General features: G+C 40.7%; 1 protein-coding gene across 1 annotated transcript in view; it reads left to right on the top strand.

Moving 5' to 3' along the window:
* The first annotated feature begins 8,663 nt into the window (after positions 1-8,663).
* The window catches only part of Elf1 (E74 like ETS transcription factor 1), a 51,848-nt gene continuing 40,600 nt past the window's right edge, over positions 8,664-19,911 (top strand). The window contains exon 1 of the mRNA XM_059274293.1: positions 8,664-8,790. The gene's annotated coding sequence lies outside the window, so the exon portion shown is untranslated. The remainder of the gene's footprint in view (positions 8,791-19,911) is intronic.

Below are 19,911 nucleotides of genomic sequence, written 5' to 3'. Positions count from 1 at the left end.
TGCCTTCTCTTAAATTTAATTATGCCTTATATTATGACAAAGGTAGTTGTTTTGCTTTTTATTTTTTAAAACATAGAATTTTGCCAGGCATGGTACAAACTCCTAAAATCCTAGTACTCTGATACAGCTGGCTGTAAAAGTTCAAGGCTAGCCTGGGCTACATAAGGAGTTAGAAGCCACATAGTGAGACACTATTGAAAAAAAGAAACAGAAAAACAATTTAAAAAGAAATAAAGCAAGGTTGGATGTGACAATGTCTCTTTTTAAACTTGAGCTGAAAGCCTGTTTTTGCTTAAATATTGTGTCATAAGATAAAGACTGCTTCTAGACTAATAGTGTAGTTTTTATTTTAATGCTGTTTTGTTTTGCAGTGCTGAGGATTGAACACACATGCCCAACACTTTCTGTACCACTAAGCTAAGAATACAAATTAAACAAAACCAAAACAACAAACATTTAGAGAGGCTGGAGAGATTGCTCAGTGGTTCAGAGCATTTTCTGCTCTTACAGAGGACCTGAGTTTGGTTCCCAGTACTCACGTGACATAACTGACTGTAACTCTGGTTCCAGGGGATACAGCGCCCTCTTCTGACCTCTGTGGACACCAGGTACATGTGTGGTACATGTACAGACAAAACACTCATGCATATAAAAATAAAACAAATCTAAAAAATTAAAAAATATTTATTAGTAAAGAAAGTATAATTGGCATGATTTTTGAAGATTTTATAAAATTCACATTACTGACCAGTAATAGCTTCCTGCCAGTTATCAAAAAACTTAGTGAAGAAAGGACTGGGGAAATGGCTCAGTAGTTAAAAGCACTTGCTGTGCATCATGAGGACCCGAGTTCAAATCTCCTGTGCACACACATGCACACATAATAAATGCGTATTTATGCTGCTCACACGTCAGGGCAACTGGTAGAGTTGTTTTTTCCTCATACCCTTTGGGACCCAGGGACTGAATGCAGCTCATCAGGCTTGGCAGGACCTTGACCTGCTGAGCCATCTTGCAGGTCCTGAGACTTTTTTACGCATGTCCTTAATATGATTTTTGTTCTGGTTCTGCAAATACCAGTCTGAGAATTTAGAAAGGGTATAGAATCAAATGTCAGAACTGAAATGAATCTCAAAATTCACCAGATCTCCATGCTATTCCAGTATTTAACAAAAAGAGAAAATGGGGCTGGGATTTAGCTCATTAGTAGAGTATTCCTTTAGCATGTACAAGGCCCTAGGTTCAATCTGTGGTACTGCAAAAAATCAAAAGAAAACAAAGGGCCTGGGGAAATGGCTCACTTGGAGAAGTGTAAGTGAGAGCTTGTGTTTGGATCCCCAGAACTCACATGTAAAGCTGGGCATGGTGTCATGTGTTTGTAATTCCAGTCTTCAAAGGAAGTTGGAGGGGAGGGGAGAAGGACACACATCTCTGAAGCTCACTGGCCAACCAGCCTAGCTGAATTGATTATCTTCAGGTTTAGAGGGAGACTCTCTCAAACAATGGAGATGGAGGGCCCAGAGAGATGAATCGGCAGGTAAAGGCTCCTGCCTTCAAACCGGAGGATTTCAGTTTGAACCACCCCCGCACTGGAAGAAGAGAACTGACTTCTACAAGTTGTCCTCTTACCTCCACGTGTACATTGTGGGACCTGAGTATCCACACACAAATACATACATATGAAAAGGCAAGGAAAGGTTAATAGCACTTGTGAGGTTGAGGCAGGAGGATAGCAAATTTGAGGCGTGCCTTGCTATACAGAGAGTTCCAATCCAACCTTGACTGTAAGACAGATACTGCCTCAAAAATAAATAACTCTTCAAATCCTATAGTAGGATGAAGTAAATTGTCTTCAAATATATATAGTTGTATAAGATGCATAGTAAAATACCTGTCTTCAAAAAGCATACCATTTATTAATGCGGAAGCCTTGTATAAAATCACTGCAAGCACAGTGGGGTGTTTTTTGCAGTAGAAAAATTGTTTTGTTAAACTGTAGCCCCTTTGACTCCTTTCTCCTCAACTCTTTAAGTAGAAAAACCTTCCCATGATTATAAGCATAACAAAATAACTATCTTTTAAAAAAGTAATTAATTTTATTTTTTGTGTACAAATGTTTTGCTTGCATATGTGTAAGTGTGCCTCGGGTATTCCTGGTGCCTACAGAGGTCAGAAGAGGGCGCTGGATCCCTTGGAACTAGAGTTTGGATAGTTGTGAGCCACCGTGTGGGTGTGGGGAATCAAATCTGGGTCCTCTGCAAGAGCTGCAAATGCTCTTACCTGCTGAGCCATCTTTCCAACCCCCCCAAATTTATCTTTAATCTCACCTCTCATTCTTCTGAAATTTCTCTAATCAGGCTATTTGATTTTAGAACCTTGTTGTGTGACGTTTCCTGGGTACTTTGTTTCTGCTTCTCCTGGCTAGAAAGGACAAATACAGAACAAAGAAACAGTGTCACCCAAATTTGGCTCGGTGAACCAGTGAGTTTTTGGGGTTACAGGATCATGGGTGAGTCTCCAGGAGCTGAATCACTGAGAATGCACCGCCCTACAAGGATGAGTCAGGACCCCTAGGCAGCCACACCATGAAAGGGTCTCCTTCCCAGCGGTTTACACACACTGACTTCAGGTAGTTAGCGGGACTCAGGGACTTCTAATTTTTACGAGCTTCTTGTGCTTTGTGAGATTCTTAGGAGTTTTATGAGCTCCCTTCTTCTCAAGGAGGAAATATTTCAATCAGGAGAAAACACTTATAAAATAGCACACATAAAACCTTTCTTTAAAAAACATTTATTTTATTTTATGTGTATGAGTTTTTTTGCCTGTAGGTGTGTGTGTATCCCATGTGCATGCATTTCCCAGAGCTGGAGTTACAGATGGTTATGAGCTGCCATGTGACTGCTGGGAAATGAACCTGGGTCCTCTTAAGAGGAGCAAGTGCTCTTAGTCACTGAGCACTCCACCCCCCTCATTTTTTTCAAAATTAATAGTGATGCCCATGTTGCTAAAACCGGTTGTTATTGATCTTCAGACCTCATCTTACTTGGTCTGTGATCAGCATTTGGTACTCACTCAGCTCTCTCTTTTTGGGGCACTTTTATTTGGACTCCATGCTGACAGCATAGGTCTTGTGTCGTGTTCCATCCCCCCTTCTCTATTCCTTCTCAACCTCCCTCATAAGCTCTTTATCATTTCCTCCATCTCTAAATGATGGGGTATCCCAAGAGTATCATTATATTATCTGTAGCTTTATGTCATGCACGTGTTCCTGGAATATATGCTAATGATCCTCAAAATGTATTACTTTTCTGATATTCTATAACTTAAATTATAATAGAAAATTAACAATACTTCAATACTGATGTAAAGTCAGTACATCTTATGTTACATGATGAAGAACTAAGAGGAAAGATATTTGTGTGTGTGTGTGTGTGTGTGTGTGTGTGTGTGTGTGTGTGTGTGATAGAAAGGTATTCTTAACAGAATAGGGAGTTTCTGTAACTGGTCATGTCCTAGTCTAGTAGCTGGCATTAATAACTACTCTCTGCTGCTTGTTCTGTATTCTTTTGGTCTTCCACAAGTACCCCAGCTTGTTGTGACATATGGCTGGACAGCTGATGTATCTCAAGCAGGATAGTGAATGTGTGTTGCTGGCTTTGCCAGCTAAAGTAGACTTTGTGGTTCATTTTATGGGTAGGTATTTGATAAATCAGTAGTTCCTTTTCAGGTTCGAGGTACGTTAATTTGCTCAAGCAGTGAAACTACATCTGAATGGCATCCGCAGTTGGAATCACCTCTTGGTTAAGTTTACAACAATGATTATTGTTTCCCAAGATCCTTTTCAGGTAGGCCCTAAAGAATCCCTTATCAACAGTGGTCTGTTTTGGTTACTGTGTACAACAAGGGACTAGAAAAGTGTCTGACCCAAACTCAGTGCTCAGTGAACATTTTTAAATGGTGAATGAGTGAGTGCCCACCATCAGTGATTAACTTTGAGTCTGTAACACCGAGAAAGCAATTTCTATGTATAGCCCCTCCTTTTTAAAATTAAGACAGCGTCTCTGAACCCTTCCTTGCTGGCCTGGAACTAACTCACTGTGTACTCAATTGGCATTGAGTTCAGCAATCCTGCCTTTGTCTTCTTTTTTTTTTTTTTTTAAAGATTTATTTATTTATTATGTATACAGTATTCTGCCTGCATATATCCCTGCAGGCCAGAAGAGGGCACCAGATCGCATTACAGATGGTTGTGAGCCACCATGTGGGTGCTGGGAATTGAACTCAGGACCTCTGGAAGAACAGCCAGTGCTCTTAACCCCTGAGCCATCTCTCCAGCCCCTGCCTTTGTCTTCTATGTGTTGGGGTTACAGATAGGCACCACCATGCCTGGCATCCTTTTCTTATTTTAAAAGTGGATCAGTGAGGTTTTATTAAAACAGCAGCCTTAAATGTATTTTCCTGAAGGCTCTTGTAAGAATCTCAGTGCTAAATAGAACTGAAAAGCCACTGGACTTGAGAGAGGATCTCTAAGATGCTCAGGTTTATGATGGTAAGTGTTTTCAATAATTGGAAGTAGGTCTGTTGAGAGGATTCTTAATGCAGAAGAGACATTTGGACTGAGAGTCGGTGGATGTTTAGTAGATGAACTGGGTGGTAGGACTGAGGCAGTCAGTCCCAGGAAACACAGAAGGAGGTGAACAAACAGGAGCAGGAAGAATGTTCCACAATCCCAGAAGGTTTCAGTAAGTCTGGACTCTGTGTGTGCACATGTGGACTTACATGCTTAGTGCATGTTTGGTATGTAGGTGTGGGAGAAAAACAGAGGGAAATACGTGGGCAGAGAGATGGAGTGGGGAATTGTGGCTGGAAAAAGAAACATTGAACTCAGCTGTCAAAAGCTTTGAATACCATGATAAACAGTGTGGCTTTTTTTTTAATAGATGGGGTAATTGGGTCACCGTGTCTAAATACTTGCCGTAAACAATTGAAGGAAGGGAGGGTTTATTTTGGCCTATGATTTGAGAGGATTCAGTTGATGGTTGCTTGGCTCCGTGTGCCTGGACAAAACAGGATAGCAGGAGTGGGCTGGAGGCTGGCCTTGACTTCTTGGCAACAGGAAGCCGAGAAAAGGGGAATATAGGAAGAAGCCAGCTGAAATATGGCCTCAAGGACAGGTAGTGACCTACTTCCTCCAACTAGGCCCCACCCAGCCTTACCTTTTACCACCTTTTACTAATACCATCAAATTGTGAATACATAAAGAGAGCTCCATTGATTCTATCAGAATCCTTGGGCTCTGTTTCTGGACCACCGTGGTATTTCACTAATCCCTGAGGTGTTTCACGCTAATCAAATTGACAGTCAACATTAGTCATTACCTAAAGCTTTCTGTTAGCTAATCTATAACTTGAAATTCTCCTGCCTCAGCCTCCAGGATTGGGATTACAGCTGAGCACTGGGTAGCCTGGCCTTTTGTTTTGCTTCTCACGCTCAGAGTTGTTCCTTCCCTCCCCCATCGCCTCCTCCTTCTCCTTCATGAACCAAGGTCATTATCATTGGTGGAGTTGTTTCTCAGCAAGACTGTAGTTGGTGGTAGAGAAAGGACAGCTAGGGTGTGTGTGTACATATTTTTACCTGCCGTGGTGCTAGGGATTCGAACCAGGGTCTCACTGAGGCATGCCAGGAAAGCAACCTACTATTGAGCTATATCCATAAGCCTTTTAAGTGAAATTATCGTTAGAGATAGAGCTCACTGTTAGATAAGAGTGATATCAGCAGTCAGAAACAGGAGGACCGCGTGTTCTACATAGTGAGTGAGTTCCCAGACATGGTGAGTTCTTGTCTCAAAAAGAGCTGAGGGGCTAGCGAGTAGGCTCAGTGGTTAAGAGCATTCACTGCTATTGCAGAGGACCCAGGGTTGAGTCTCAGCACCTACATGGTACCTAACAACCATCTGTAACTACAGATCCGGGGGAATCCCATGTCCTCTTCTGACCATCTCAGGCACCAGGAACACACATGGTATGTAGACATACATGTAGGCAAACTGCTCATACCCATAAAATAATAAACTAAATCTTTTTAAAAAGAGCTGAGGCAGGAGGAATGCCATGGGTTTGAAATTAGCCTGGGTTCCATACATAGTGAGTTCCATAGCGAGTTGTAAGTTTGCTTGCCTAAAGTGTAATCCTGACTCAAAAACTGAGCTCTGTCTGTAAGAGTTAATTACTATATCATATGATATATGTCTGTTTAACTTCTTAGGAAACTGCCAGTGTCTTCTAAAGTAGGTATATCATTTTCCCTACCTACTGACAATGTATAAAAGTAGTAGTTGCAGGTTTAGGCAATTCTTAGTTGGTAAAATGCTTGATGTGCAGACGCGAAGACCTGAGTTGTACTGCCAGTACAGGGTCTAAATAGCTTAAGCTGGTCTTAAACGTGCTGGCTAGCTGAGTCGGGATTTTAGGCACGCATTACTGTGCCTGATTTTCACTATTTTGGAAACATACTAATCCTAACCTCAGGATAGTATATTTTAATGTACCTATGGGACATGTGTGCACAACTTAATTGACCTTCCAAGATGGCTATGGTGTCAAACCTGAGTGTGTGTGTGCATTGTGAACCCCATGTTTCACACATGCTTGGTATGTGATTTGCTGTACTAGAGTTAGCCCTAAGGATTTTTTTTTTCAGTGTTGTGGATTGGGCATTGTATATATTTGGCAGATATTCTACCACTGAGCCATACATACCCTCAATCCTGTGTTGTTGTTCTTGTTTTAAAGAAAGTGTTTTGCGGGATGGGCATGGCTATGCACGCCTTTAATCCCAGCACTCAGGAGGCAGAGCCAGGGGGATCTCTGTGAGTTCGAAGCCAGCTTTGTCTACAGAGCAAGTTCCAAGATGGGCTCCAAAAAACTTTTCAAGAAACCCTGTCTTGAAAAACCGGAAAAAAAAAAAAAAAAAAAAAAGGCTTTTGCTGTGTAACTAAGGCTGTTCTTGAACTTGCTGGACTTGACTCAGCCTTGCATTGCCCCGCCTCAGCCAAAGTAGCTGGAATTACAGGCGTGTGTTACTGAACTCAGTTCCAAGCACTTTCTATGTTCCTTTGTGTGCTCACCTGCATGTGTAGGGCAAAAGTCAACACAGGATGTTGTTCCTCAGGAGCCACCCATCTTGTTTCTGAGGCAGGGTAGATTAGGCTAGGCTAGCTGGCCAGCGAGCTCCAGAGGTCCTCCTATCTCCTGTCTTTTGCTCTGCTAGGCATTGAACTCCAGGCCATTATTCATGCTAGGCAAGCACTTGACTATGGAGCTACATCCCCACCCAAGGCCCAGGTTTTCACTTAGGTGATGGGCACCAAACTCAAGTTCTCATGCTTGTGAGGCAAGCGCCTACTGCCAAAGTCCTCTCCCCGGCCCCCGTTCCAGGTTGTACTTTTGTAAAATTTTTTGTCATTAAAAAAAAATTAATGTTGCTATTTGTTTATTTTCATATCATCCTTTTACTTTTTATAATTTTTATTTCTAATTACCTTTTAAAAATCAAATTTGGGTTTACACGGATATTGCCCAAAATGTTTCAGCTGTGGAAATGAGTTGGGGGCTTTCCAGTGAACAGTGAACTTCCATTAACTGTCAGAGAACCTTGTTCCTGGGTGTATGGCTTCTGAATATTCATTCTGAATTAAGTGAGCTAATAGGACATTTGGCAGTCAAAAGCGATTTATTCTTTTTCATAATTAAAAAATAATTTATTAAGCCCTAGAGATTACTTTAGGAAAAAGGAACTCTTCAGTGAAATAAATAGGCCACCTTGATTAACTAATTTGTTTGAATAAATTAAAATGTGCTCACCGAGGGGCCAGGGTAAACGATGTGGTGACGTTTTGGTGGCTTGAGTACCAGATGGTGCTCTGGAGGACATTGATGTAGCCATTCGCTCGTTGGATTAGCCGGTGTAGAGTGCAGTGTTGGAGAAGGGGGCCTGGTACTGAGATGCAGAAAGTTTTGTTCCACGGGTAAAGCTGTGGCTCTCTCTTGGAAATGAACTATGATTTCCTTGGTAACTTTAAAAAAGTATTTTATCAACCTTTCAGTTCTACTTACAATCGTCTTGCTGTGTTGGACTTTCTAACATAAATTTTTAAGTTATTTTAGCCACATTAATTGACAATTATTTCTCCACTGAACTTTGGATTTTCTAGTGAATTTTATCTGTTTAGAGAAGCTATAAGTCTGCATCTGGTGCTATAGTCTGCTAGCTTTTCCAGATTTCATAGCCATATATCCCGTCTTAGGAGAGTTAATGAGTAGCTAGGCTAGACGGCACCTTTTCAATTGCTACGGTAAGAGACAGAGTTCCTCCTCTCTTTTCATCCTCTTACTTTCTTCCCTTTATAGTAGTTGTATTTATTTGATGGTTAATTTCACTTTCTTGTAGCTTGCCATTCTGTTTTATAGTATTAATTGTGAAATAGGGCAGTTAGCATGTGGCAGTTTACACGGGTAGGTTTTGCTCCTTGGCTCTTGTCTCTCTCCGGTCGGTCGCATGCCTCTTCCCTGCTTTTTACCTGTGCATTTGCGTGTTTGACCTAGCAGAATAATTGGGTCCACAGCAACATGGGCGTGCCGCCCTTAGAAACACTTAGTTTCATGTGTGAGTCATAAGCTGAAGCAGACACCACTTCCCCAATCTCCAGGAGCCATTTTAACAGCACCAAACTCGCCGGATTGCTTTTCAGTCTCAAGCCCAGAGGACGAAACTTGAAGACAGAGTTTAAAGGTAACTTGTGATTTTGTTGTTTGCTTCTGGCTATTTGGGGGCTAATAAACGGAGGCAGTTCTTACCTGTGGCAGAACATGGCTGAATGTATTCTTTAACTCTGATAAAATATGTGTAGTGAGTCACATGCCTGATTACACTTCACAACTACAGGCAACAAAGCATTTAAAGGCTGAAAAGTCCTAGCTCTTCCCCTCCAGCATTTTGTATATTTATGTGCTTGGCATTTTCCCCTCCTCTAACTTCAGATAAAGAAACTCTCCCCTCCCCCCGTAAAGTAAACTAGATCAAGTTTTAATTAAAATAAATCTAATTGTCTTTGTCGGACCAGCTGAGAAGTGACTCTTCAGTAAACTGTATTGCTCATGAGCTTCAGATGTTGAAAAAAAAAAAAATCCAGGAACAGTGGCTTTATTATGGTTTTTAATTAAGTATGAAATCTTGGGTCAGTTTAGTCATAAGTGTTGCTCACAGACTGTTCTATGCTTTGTTTTCTTTTTTTAAGTTAATGAATTACACTAAGTATTTCATTTTGAAAACCAGAGAGAGGTGTAAAAGCTAAGCAGAGGCACTCTAAAGTGAGCAGACATTTCGGTGGTAGAAGCGTGTTTTCAGTGTTGAGGAAGCCGGGACTGATTCATTCAGCGTTCGAGAGGAACAGCCTTATGTTCACATGAACTTGCTTTGGGTAGCAACTTCAGAAGTGAAACCTTAGCTGAAGGAATTGGGTACTGTTTCAGTTTTGTGTAGAGAACAGGAGAGTGAGGCCTTCCTCTTACTACTGGTTTTAAAATTTTTTTTTTAATTAAAAAAATTAAAAACCTTTTGTTAACAGGAGGTGGCTCAGTCTTTTCCTGAATTATTTGTCATCCCTAAAACTGTTATATTTGGTTGTACAGCAATATTTTACTTCTAAAACATTCATGAAACTATCATTTGGGTAAAAGTAAAATTTGAGCATGTAATGATTAGGAAGAATTTTTGGAAATCAAATTCACTGTCATTTATTAGTGACCCAGATAGTTTCTAGCTAGTGGGCTGAGGATTGGCTCTAGCTTTCCGAGTCGATTTGAAAGGGAAGGCAAGAGGGGTATTGCTTCTTAATCTCCGGAAGGGTCTTGGTGGTAGCGGATCTCAGTGTTGTGGTCTTGTAAGAAAGGCCGACATTTCGGCGGTTGAGCTATGGGCCCTTCCCGTCATCTCTGTTTGCATATTGCAGGTTTGGTTGGCCTTTGACTAAGCAAAGGCTGTATTTGCTTCAAGTCTGGCCTGGAAAAAAACAAAACAAATCTAATGACACCTTCTTACTTTTTTCTTTTTCTTTTTAAGGCTAGTGATCCATAAGGGAAAAATCAAGGGGGCAAATAAGCAAACTAAGAACATATTTACTAAAAAGAAGAATTTGATTTCTTAAAATTGAGAAGTTGCTACATTTAAAAAAGACATTGGTCATGTATATCGGTTTCTTTTCATGTTTGTTTTGAGATAGGGTCTTGCTATGCTGCTGGTCTTGAACTCTATTCAGCCTCAGCTTTCAAGTGCTGGGATTACAGGCATGTGCTACCATGCTTGGCTGTCCCTTTCTTACTGTGATTAAAAGGTAGGCCTTAAGGAGAAGGCAGAAAGGGAGGTGTGGGGAGGGGGGCAGGGAGACTGACTTGATAGTTATCCTGCTGCTCTCTCTTTATAAGGTTGAAGGGAAGTGTAAATTGAATCTTAAGATTAGAATTGTTGACTGAAGATTGTTCAGCTGCTTCGTTTATGGCTCAAATACGTGCTGACACTGGTTCCAAGCTTTGAACTCACTGTGTAGTAGGGAAGGGAGTAAACTTGAACTCTGACCCTACCTCCTAAATGCTGGAATGACATGGGCCACAGTGCTGTATTTTTTTTTTTTTGGCCAGGTGTGGTAATGCATGGTGAGTTCCAGAACAGTCAGGACTACATAAGAGTATTTTTTTTTAAAGTTTTTTACTTTGTGTTTTCTTTGGATATATCATCCTATCTTCTGTAAGCTACAAACTTTCAAGATAGCAAGATAGTTTTACATGATGCATCATCTATATGCTAGATGCTTAGTTATAAACTAATCATTATATTTATGCAAAGCTGGATGGTACAATTTGAAAAATCTAAATGTAACTAAAAGTAGTTATTTTCTAGGTTGAGAAACCACATGGTCCAGTATAGTCAAAATGTAACTTTGTATAGTAAAACTATAAAAGGAGGTTTTTTTTGTTGTTGTTGTTGTTTGGTTTTTTGCTTTGTTTTTTGAGCAAGAGTTTCTCTGTGTAGCCTTGGCTGTCCCTGGAACTCACTCTGTAGACCAGGCTGGCCTCTACTCTGAGATTGGCCTGACTCTACCTCTTGAGTGCTGGGATTAAAGGTGTGTGCCACCACTGCCTGGTATGACTTTTATGATAATTCTTTTATAGTTTTACTCTTTTGAACTTTGTGTAAATAGAATCACATTTTTCTCTAGTGATTTGCTTATTTCTTTTTTTTAAATTATTTTATTTTACAATATAATTTAATTCTACATATCAACCACGGATTCCCTTGTTCTCCCCCCTCCCGCCCCCCTCCCCTTCCCCCCACCCACTCCCCATTCCCATCTCCTCCAGGGCAAAGACTCCCCCGAGGACTGAGATCAACCTGGTAGATTCAGTCCAGGCAGGTCCAGTCCCCTCCTCCCAGGCCGAGCCAAGCGACCCTGCATAGGCCCCAGGTTTCAAACAGCCAGCTCATGCACTGAGCACAGGACCCGGTCCCACTGCCTGGATGGCGATTTGCTTATTTCATTCAGCTCAATGAAGTGACTTTTTCTTCGGCTTACCTTTGCCTTCTCTTTTGTACCAGCGTATTTAGTCTTTCTTGTTGACGGCACTGAAGTACTTCTAGTTTGAAAATATTCTTTACTACCCTTCCAAGAGTTCAAGAGTTCTGTAGGATTAACCTTTTTTATTGAGATATGTGAAGACTTCGCAAAGACTAAAGGGACAGATAATTTAAGAAAATAAATAGCTTTCATTTGCTCATCAAGAGCATTAGGTGAAATTGCCTTTTAAAAATGTCAGTGCTGGGATTGAATGGATGGCTCAGCATTTAAGAGCACTGGCTGCTCTTCCAGAGGACCTGGGTTTGATGCCCAGCACCCACCTAGCAGCTCACCACCATTTGTAACTCCAGGTCTAAGAGATCTGACCCCTTCTGGGTTCTGCTGGCAGCAGGCAGACAGGTGGCGCGCAGACATACACGCAGGTGAAGCGCTCGTGCACTGAAAACAATAAAACTCTTACAGAACGGTCAGCTCTCACAAGCTAGCTGGTCGTGGCCTTGTCTCACTCTGAGGCCTGGCAAGCTCTCGCTGTCTCTCCTCTGGCAGCAGCAACACCACACATGCCGGCCGATGCAGTGAGAAGGTAGCTGTAACCGACACTCAGCTGGTACAGTGAGGCTCGTTTGGACCTGATAAGCACTGAGGAGGTTGCCAGGTTCCTGTGGATTGGGAACTACCTTTTGAGAATCACTCCAACAGTGCAACGTCGGAAATGATCCAGTTGTTCAAAAATTGGGTTGGATAAGTAGATGATGGCATATCCACAAAAGTCACGTGGCAGGAATTTAATTTTACTAAAGTTTATGCCAAACGTGACTTTACCATGGAGTATTTTTGTATTTTGGGGGCACCCGATGAAGAAATCAGCATTCTCAAGGAAAGTGAAAGTGTCAGGCCTGAGTCTCTGCATCTCTGCCTTGAGAGAAAAGGGAAGCTCGAAGGCAGAGGAAGCTGCTGCTGCTTTACCGGTCTACGGGCTTTAATTTGAACAGAAAAGGAGTTAGTGGTATCTGTCATTCTAATGTGCTTTATAGCAATAGGTGAAATGAACCTTTAAGTAAACTTATAGTAGGTCAATTCTTAGTACATTTTAAGTTCTTCTTGCTTTTAAAATTCTTTTTCCTTTTTATAAAAAAGAAGTGTCTGGTACCTTAGGACCTGGGGTTGCTGGTGATTGTAAGGAACCTAATGTGGGTGCTGGAAACTGAACTAGGTCTTCTGGAAGAGCAGCGAGTGTTCTGTTGAGTCATCTCTCCACTGCCACCCTTTGTGTTGTTTGGCTCTTTCTTTTTTTCTTTTGAGACAGGATCTCCCTGTTTAGCTCAGGCTAGCCTTGAATTCTCCACCTCAGCTTCCCAGTCCTGAGATTACAGGCAAGCATCACCACACCTAGTTTACATTTCTTTATTATGTTCTTAATTGGAAGAACTTTGGGTTGCTGTATAGTTTCAGACTGGAGAGGCCAGGGGTACAGCTCTATGGTAGACTGCTTGCCTAGCATGCAGGTGGCCTGCTTCAATCCTTAGCACTGCAAGAAAAACAAAGTTTCAGTTTGAATTAAAGAAGTATTTTAGGAAGGTTTGAAAGAGACTATTACATTTAGACACTTAGTCTTTCTGTTAAAGCCTCCATAGGAAATGTATTCTATCTATATTCTGCAAAGCCAGAATGCTATTTGTCAGAGACATCTTTGAAGGTAAGTTACTTTGTACATCTGAAATATCTATTATAATGAAAGTCCAGTAATTATAAATTGGCTTAGTGTAGTTTAATATGTTTTTAATCACCTAAGTCTAGGGAATGTTGGATGCTTAAAGATTCCTTATACATTGTGTTTGTTTAAAATTTTTCTTAAGCTTGTTAGAAAATGTTAGAAGAATATTTATATATACACATATGTTACACACACATATATATATATATACACAGATATATACATGCACACAGATTTTATTATTTATTTGTATTGCTTGCGAATCAAACCTAGGGCCTTGCACATTCTAGGCAAGTCATTCTACCACTGAGCTATATCCTTAGCCTTTCTATTCTCATTCTCTCTCCCTGTCTCCCTCCCACACTTTTCAGCCTCAAATAGGCTAAGTAAATGGTGTACCACTGAACTATTCTTCCAGCCCAATATTCAGGTTTAAATTGGGGGTATTCACTAGAATTAATTAATATTAAGGCACTAATGACCATTGAAAAGAATGAGTTTTAGCCTTCCATTTGAAAATATTAGGTAAAAATGAAACTATATTCATACCAACCTATACAATTTTGTACTTTAGGAACATAGTGCCTTACTTAAACCTAAATAGTAAGTATATGTTAAATTCTCGTAGGAAAAAAAGCCACAGGGTGCTCTCTCAATGGGCTTATGTGATATGAACAATGCCATTTTTAGACAGTGACCTAGAATAGCCCTGATATATCAGATATAGTCTGATAAAATTATAGTTGAAGTAGATTATACTTATTAACCAATATTAATAGGAGAGAGAGCAGCATTTGCCTACCCATGTTTATTTAGAACAGGAGGCATGAGTGATGAGTTCTGATCATTCGTAAAGATTGTTAGTTTGGAAGGTGTGATGAACAACTGAGCACCTGTTTTTATTTCAGTTAATTGGTAGTTAGGTTAAAATAGCTCGAAGTAGCTGAAATCATTTACTGAGAACAGTTTTGCTTGGTATATGTATAGTTGATGGAAGATATATAAATAAATTTCAGGAACCAAGTTTTTGACTTGTTCCTTGGGAAAGTGGAGGTAGTTTGTTGGGGGTTTGGGTCACAGATAATAATCCAAGACTTACAAAAGACATATAAAAATAACCAACAGTCTGGGTTTAGCTTAGTTGATAGAGTACCTGTCTGGAGGTGGACTAGAGTATATGAAGTTCAAGGTCATCCTTTGGTTGCATAGAGTCGGAAAACAGTCTGGATTGTATGAGAACCTACCATAGAACAAATAACCAAACCCCAAAGATCAAAGTGGCAAATTATTCAGTCCTGTGTAACTGAGTCATTTTTAGAGGTAGTCATGTTATATCTTGCTCACCATGTTGTATACCTCTGAGCTACAGGCTTATCTATTTTATTTATTTGTTTAAAAACAGAATCTCACTATGTAGCCCTGGCTGACCTAGAACACTTTACAAAGATCAGGCTGGCCTCAAATTTAGAGAGATCCAACTGCCTCTGCCTCCCCTGTCTTCTTGATATGTAAAGATGGGGTTAGGGAAGATAGCAAATGTCACTCATGAGGTAGGCAAACTCTTGAGACAGGAAAATAGTTTGAAGACATGCTCTGCTGTTTTGTTCATCATGTGGTTAAAATTTTTTTTTCTACCCCTTGGGCCCAGGGCCTTTTGCATGCTAGACAAGTGCCTTACCATTTAGCAGTAGCTCCAGTCCTTTTTTTTTTCTTTGAGACAGGGTCTTATTAAATTGCCTGGGTTTCCCCTTGCTCTGCAGCAGTCCTCCTTAGGCTCTGGAGTAGCTGGGGTCACAGGCCTGAGCCACCGAGCCTGGCCACAGGGTTTTGATCTTTGGTATTCATCCCCAGGAATACGTCAAAGGGCTTGAACATGTTCTTTCGTGTGACTCTTAGATCTCAGCACCGAAATACTTTTATTGTCTCTTTGTCCTTTTTATGTTTCTGATGTACTTTACTATATTTTCACATAGGCAATTGAACTATTTATAAAGTAAGATGCAGCAGAGAAGGCAGGAAGTACTTGACGTTTGTATGCCATATCTTGCTCTCTGCTTCCTGTCAGTTAAACCACGAAGAGAGGAACAGAGACACAGATGTACAATTGCTGCTTTAATTTCCCATCAGGGAGTCCAGTTAAGCATGAAGCTTGTTTCATTAAACTTTTATATTTGGTCGTTATAGGGGTATGGTAGGCTTCTTTGTGTTACATGAAGTTTATGGATATACGGTGGCCATCGGACATTAGACACAGGACTTGATAATAAAATACAAGTTTTACACATTTAAAAGATGTTTCCTTTTGTGGTTTTGTTTTGTTTTCTGAGCTTCTCTATATGTACCCAGGTTGGCATTGAACTCGTGATCCTCTTGACTTAGCCTCCTAAGTGCTGGGATTATAGGCATGTGCTACCACCCTAAGCTCAAGTATATCCTAATGTGAGTGTATGTGTGCATGCACGTGCACGTGTGTGTGTGTGTGTGTGTGTGTGTGTGTGTGTGTGTGTGTATGTGTATGCATGTGGAGGCCAGGGGCCAACCTTGAGTGGCATTCCTTAGGAGCCAGAGGTATTGTTCCTAAGGAACTGTTCACTTTGTGTATGCATGCACAGGAGTTCATATGTGTGCTCATGTGTGTGAAGTGTACAAGTACATGTAGGGCAGAAGTCAACTTTGGTGTTATTCTTAGGAGCCATGCTTTTTACTTTTAGAGCGGGTAACTAAACCCAGAGCTTATACGTCCTAGGCAAATGGGCCACAACCCCTGCACTACAGAGCCATCGTTTTTTGAGGCAGGACCTCTTATTGAGACTTGGGGCTTATGAGTACATTTATTTATTTACTTTTATTTATTTTTTTTTGAGGCAGTGTTTCTCTATTACATAACTATGCCTGTCCTGGAACTCTCTTTGTAGAGCAGGCTGGCCTCAAACTCACAGAGACCCACTTGTCCCTGTAGAATAAAGGTGTTCACCACTATGCCAAACCTTACCAAGTGTATTTAATTTCAAACAATGGAGGAAAATGTTTAAAGAAAAAAAGGTACTTTTGTGATCTTATTGTACCAGAGTAGATGGTTGCGTTTTCTTTTGTATGCCTTTTAACATTTTCTTGGTTTCCATTGTGTCATAAATGTGGAAAATCTATCCATATTCACAAAAATTGCTGAAGATAACCCAGGAGGTGAGATGATCTCATTTCCCAGTGGAAAAGTTTGTCCTCTCCTAGGACTGCCCCGCCTCTTTTTTAGTTTAAATGTCAGCATCACCCTGGCTTCTTGTCTCTCACAGTCTGTGAGCTTGGGAAGATAAGATGGGAGTTGTCACTGATGAAGTAGCCCCCATGTCACTTTTTAAAGTTTTCTTCATCTCACAAGTATTTATCTCCCCCAAACTGCCCAAGGACAAAGATCATGCCTCGGCTGCCTTTATTTTTGTATATTCAGTACTCAGATTTTATCTAAGTCCAGCATAGGTGCATATATCCACTTGATAGCTCTATTCTGGAATCAAACCAACAAGCTGATTAAGGAACTAGACTCTGTCCTCTCTACAACTTGCTTTATGGTTTATTTGTAAGAAATAATTAAAAGGAGCACTCCTTACTTCTGCCTTTCTTCTTCTCCTCCTCCTTCCTTTTTTCTGTGGGGCTGGGAATCAAAGCCAGGGTTCTGTACATGCAAGATGAGTGCTCAGCGCCCTCCATTGAGCTTCGACCTTAGAAGTGAAGCTTTCCTGGATGCTGGTGATAGCAGGCGGATTAAGTAGCGAAGAAAATGGATTCTGCCATGGATATCATCTTGCTTTATTGAATCTATTCAAAATACTTAATTCAACTTGATTACATATAGTCAGGCATAGATGCAGCTAGTCCCTGCATCCAAGCGAATGAAGGCTATTTTGGTGTTTAGTTGAACAGCCTGTACAAAGAATGTAATAGTCATGTTTTAAAAAATCTTGGCTGGGTGTGGTGGTGCACACCTTTAATCCCAGCACTCGGGAGGCAGAGAGGCAGGTGGCTCTCTGTGACTCTGAGGCCAACCTGGTCTACAGAGTGAGTTCCAGACCAGCCATGTTTAAACAGTGAGACCCTGTCTCAATAAGAAAGGAAGGAAGGGAGAAAATCTTGTCATTTTCCATTTTCTTCTCATAACTTTAAAAAAATGAATTAGTGTGTGAATTATTTGGCGATCGTGGGGATTAGACCTGGGGCCTCACACATACTGAGCAAGCACTCTGCCAGAGAACCCAGCCCTCTTTTAAACTGGTTGTATTTTTAACTGTTTGTTTTTACAGATTTTGAGGCTGGGTCTCAGTGAGTTGCCGCCTGCCAGGCTGGCCCGGACCTCGCTCTGTAGCTCAAGCTTCAGCGTTGGTCTTCTTGCCAGGTGTCCGAGTGGCTGGGGAACGGCCAGCACCACCCGCTTAGCTTTTTGCTGCTGTTGAAGTTATTTGAGATACGGTCCAAGTATACTACTTAGGATGGCCTTCAACTTCCTGTGTAGCCTAGGCTGGGAGAGTAGGCATGCAGCGCCATAGAGACAGGAGCTCATTATGTGCTCCACGTTGGCCTCGTAATTGCCTCCTCATGCCTCTGCCTTCCTGGTGCTGGAATTTCAGGTGTGCACTACCATCCCTCTGCTTGCCTTTGTTCTCGGAGAAAGAGAACAAAACACAGTTCATCAGTTAAGCGAGTTTTTGTTTATTTAAAAAAATTTTTTTTGCCATTATAATCCAAGACTTTAGAAACTTTTGTTGAGAGTTTCTTTGCCATCGACAAAGGGTTAAAGGAGAGTAGCTTACACCAGGGAACCGAAGCTGTCAGTTTTAACATCATCTGTGCACTGCTGGTCACAGCTATTCTTGTCATTTTGAGCAGTAGTCCCAGATCAGTGGGACTTGCCCTGGGCTGCAAGAGCATAGGGACCACGCTCTGTTGTTAGAGCCCTGTTTGGAAACCCCTGGATTGGCTGCAAGGATGCGTCACTGACCTGCTTTGTTAACAATTAAATACTGCCTTCTGGGGTTTAGCTGTCTTCATCTTATTTCCTGAACTACACTGTAAACTTCCTGGACCAAGGACAATGCATTACTTTTCTGTATTTTCCACAGTACTGCCCTTAGGTAAATTCAGTCAATATTCATGAATCACTTACTCCTGAATCCATCATAGTAGAGGTGCCTCTGAACATAGATGTCGGAGATCTTTTGATTAGCTCTAGATAGACATCAAAGGAGGGTAGCTAACCATTTCCTACTGGAGGAAACCTCAGCCATTGTCACCAAAGCACTTTAGGACTTCTTGGAAATTTTCTAATTTCGGCCACTTTTCTCATAAGAATTTTTACATTGACCCCTGATTATATGCATATGTAAAATAGGTGTCCAAAGCAAACATTTACTGATACGGAATCATAAGGAATTATTTTGTAAGGTCCAGTGAGTAGAGATGCTTGCTGTGAAGCTTACCAACTTGAGTACATTCCACGGGATCCACATAATGAAAGGGGAGAACCAATTCCTGCAAAGCTGTTTACTGACACCCCAACCACACACAGGTTGTACACACCAAATGAATGTAAAAAATGAAATAGAACAATTCTTTTGTGTGTGTGTATAATATATATATATATATATATAAAATTTTATCATTTATTAAAGACAAATTTACGTGCCAATGAGGATTACCTGTTTATTTTCACATGAAATAATTAAATCTTGGCTGAATATTTGATACCGTGGGACATAAACCATCTGTGACATTTTTGGGAGGTGATTGATATTTTGATTTTATAGTTAAGAAAGCCGAGAGTAGTGCTTCATATAAATACATGGTCCAAAAATGGCAGAAGCATGCTTAGGACTATTTCCAAATTGTTGGGAATTCTGTCTTAGTCCTAAGCTAAAATTTACTGAACTTTTTTTAACATTTAAAATTTTTACTGGTGTGTGTGTATGCATACACGTGCATAAGTATGCACCATGGTTTATGTGTAAAGGTCTGAGAACAACTTGCAGGAGTTGGTACTCTCCACCTTAGGTTTCAGGGATTAAAGGTTGTCATTAGTCTTGATAGCCAGTTCCTTTACCTGCTGAGCAATCTCCCTGACCTCAGTGAACATTTTTTTTTTAAATAAAACTCAAATCATCAACACATGTAGCAATTTTAAAAATCAAACATTCTAAAACAAACCCAATATATATTAATTTGATACTTAGACACTAAAAGTCTTTGTTTTCGATAGTTAAACCTATGTTTCTATAAGAACACAAACATGTAAAAAAAAAAACTTTGCAGTTCATAACATACAGTAGTCTTGAATCTGAGCTAAGGTTGCAGGCAGTGTTCACAACATCTCAAAGTGTAGTAACATGCATGGTGCAGAGTAGGCATGTTGTATGTTCCAAAGCTGCGGTGAAGTTCCATGATGCAGCATAGATGTGTGCTTCCTGAAACATCTTAGATTCATTACACATCTGGTTTTGGGTTAGATTTTGGTCACTGGATATCCAAGAACCTTTTATCTCCCACAGTGGTGGTGCATACCTTTAATCGCAGCACTCTGGAT

Source organism: Peromyscus eremicus, chromosome 9 (genome assembly GCF_949786415.1).
Source record: "Peromyscus eremicus chromosome 9, PerEre_H2_v1, whole genome shotgun sequence".
NCBI classification, from domain to species: domain Eukaryota; kingdom Metazoa; phylum Chordata; class Mammalia; order Rodentia; family Cricetidae; genus Peromyscus; species Peromyscus eremicus.
Note: the sequence above shows the minus strand (reverse complement) of the source record. Positions and strands in the feature narration are given on the sequence as shown.